The following is a 3,156-nucleotide window of genomic DNA, read 5'->3' as shown; positions in this document are numbered from 1 at the left end:
CATTCAGTCATCGATAGCAGATACTGCTGAGATACTCACAATTAACGTGTAAACACTGAAGTTAGCTGTAACAGTAGGTCATTGAATAAACTATTAATGTAATATAGAATTAGTATAAAGGTCATAAATCGTACTTTGAATTAACTAAATAACTTAAAATTTGAAATTTAATCTTTGAATAACTATACTAACACTGGCACACTGAGCAGTGATATTAGTCAGTAACAAATATACGTGTAACGTGTTAGTGATTATTATTTATTTATAATTGTAAACATACCAATATAAATCACGGTGGTTACTGGTTATAAGTTGTAAAATTCATATAGGTATTTCGTTTAAATATAAAATTGCGTCAATATTTGAAATTCCAATTCTTAAAAAAAAAAAAAAGATTATCGATATCTTTAAACTAGTCTAAAAAAAGTAATAAGAAATCTCATACAACATTTCAAAACATTTGGTACCTATGTTTATTGACAATTTTATGAATCTGTTATACTGCCTGATAATTTGTAAATATTCATAATAATCACCTATATTTGGCTAGGTTGTTTTCCTTTTCGAATAAGGAAAAAAACAAAATTAATTTTGTCATAACCTAGCCTCATCTATAAGATAACCTATTTGTCAATGCTAAAATGTTTTTCTCAATTATTAAGAAAATTGGATTCCAATATATCCTTGTATAAAAATAATTCTAATAATAAATTAAATATATTATTATTCCATATTTGTAATGTTTTTTAAAATTCTAACTAGAAATATATATAATAGATATAGTTATTAGTTTAGAAATACTACTTTAGAAATAGGTACCTATATTATATTTATACATATATATATATATATATATATATATATATATATTATACATATAAGTAGGGCTCAGATTTATATGTAAATACATATGTTTATTGTGGCTTGATAAATTAATTTAGGTGAGTGATAAATTCGTTTCAAGTGATTTCCAATGAAATTAACTATATTTTATTTTACATACTTTTACATATTTTCCCATAAGTACATGTTTTTACATATTTCTCAATAATTCCATTTTTTCCTGCATATTTTAACAATTGGTTCATTTACGATTTTTTAATAATTATTAATTATATACGATTGTATTTTTCAATACAGACAATTTCCCATGATTCCAAAAGTACAAAATAGTAACAAAATAATACCAATTATTGGACTTAATCTACGGTCGATATAACTTACTCCTTAAGACATAGTCAAAATTCAATACTGTCCAATAACATCAGTGGAAATCGAAAGATTATTTAGTCGGTATAATAATAAGGCAATTTTACGACCAAATCGAAGATCTTTTAAATTTGAAAATTTAAAAATGCGTGTTATCATTTATAATTGTAATCGAGATAATTAAAATTTTTATTTTATTTATATTTTATAATTTTTAATAATTTTTTTTTAAATAATTGTACTATTTAAAATACAATTTGTTTCATTAGAAACTCATATGGATATATTATATAATTAAATATATTAATAAATAAATCATATTAGTAAAAATAATAGTAAAATACCTACATATTTTGATTTTTTTATCACATATCTATGTACATATTTTGGTTTCATAAATACATATAAATCCGAGTCCTACATATAAGCATATATAAGTATTTATACCAATATAAATCCCCCATAATATTTTTTGTTTAAATTTTAAATAATATATTATGTTTAATAATTTTAAATAGGAGTAAATTACCCTGCATACAACATTATAATAAAATAATGTTATGATTTTCATTTTTATTATTTCACTATATAGTTTGATATACATATTCCTACTTATTTGAAGTTGGTATAAATTATATTATTTACAGATTGTATACAATCGAAGATCACGAAGATTTTACATATTATAATTAAATAATTTTATGGACAATTTTCAAAATCTCCCAATACACAAACGCACAGTATATACCTGCTGCAGTAACAACTAGCAAGTATATCAGTCCTAATTCCAAATTATATTTACTAACTGTTATATATAATTTAATCATTACATACCCAAATACCAGGGTCCAGGATATTGAATTGTCTGGGCACTGAAGAAAATTGCATTTATCTTTACGCTTTTTTTTTTAATTTATACAGTTATTACCCTTATCAACAAATCTATGCAGTTATAAAAATACACAATAAATTCTGAACTGTCATTACACATAACCTGGATTCACGATTTAAGGTGAGGATTTTGTATTTAAATTGTTACTCATTACTCAAACGATCAATCATAATTGGTTAGGTAATTAAAATAATACATTAATGCCTAGTTACCAAAAGCGACTATATTAAGATTTCGTTTACGTATTTAGAACTGGAAAAAATAGTGTCTACCTATTTTAGACTTAAGAAATAAATAAACACGCAGTGTAAGGTTACTCCGGTGTTTTGGCAAGCTCACAGGCAAAAAATAAATAGCATAATACCGGAAACGGAACTTACAAATTTGCCTCGTAATAATATTTTATGATTTAACATAAAAATTAATATCCAATAATTTAAAACATTTGTTTTCTTTAAACTGTAACTGGATTAAAAAAAAAAATACTCGGATTAATTAAGTTTTAAAATGAAATAATAATCAAACGTATTCAATTGAAATGTTGTTTCTTTACAGAGTTATATTTGGACAACTATTTATTTTAGTATTTTATAGTTAGAACATGGGAATCTGTTTATTTCTTACAGATGTAAACTTTTTCAACATATAAGTAATAAAATTACTTATTTTGTCGAAATTTGAAATATTTTAATAATATTAAATCAAATTCCAATAAGATTATGTGTTAAGAGGACGCCATACCCGCATGTGTTGTCTCTGTCTTACTAACGTACATCATAACAAATTTTCGTTCAGTAGAATACATTTTGTGACGTCAATTTTAATATTAAAGTAAATTTACCTATTATAAAATTTAAAGGTAAGAATATTATCTAGACAATGACCTATGCTTTTAATGATATTATCATTTTAAAGTGAGTTATGAACATTTTAAACTTGTTATATTTTACATAGTTTTAACTCACCGTTAAAATAATAATATCATTAAAAGCATATGTCATTGTCTAGATAATATTTTTACCTTTAAATTTTATAATAGATAAATTTACTCTAAT

This window comes from Rhopalosiphum padi, chromosome 3, assembly GCF_020882245.1.
Source record: "Rhopalosiphum padi isolate XX-2018 chromosome 3, ASM2088224v1, whole genome shotgun sequence".
In the NCBI taxonomy this organism is placed as follows: domain Eukaryota; kingdom Metazoa; phylum Arthropoda; class Insecta; order Hemiptera; family Aphididae; genus Rhopalosiphum; species Rhopalosiphum padi.
The sequence above is the reverse complement of the archived record's forward strand: the minus strand, read 5'-3'. Positions refer to the sequence as shown.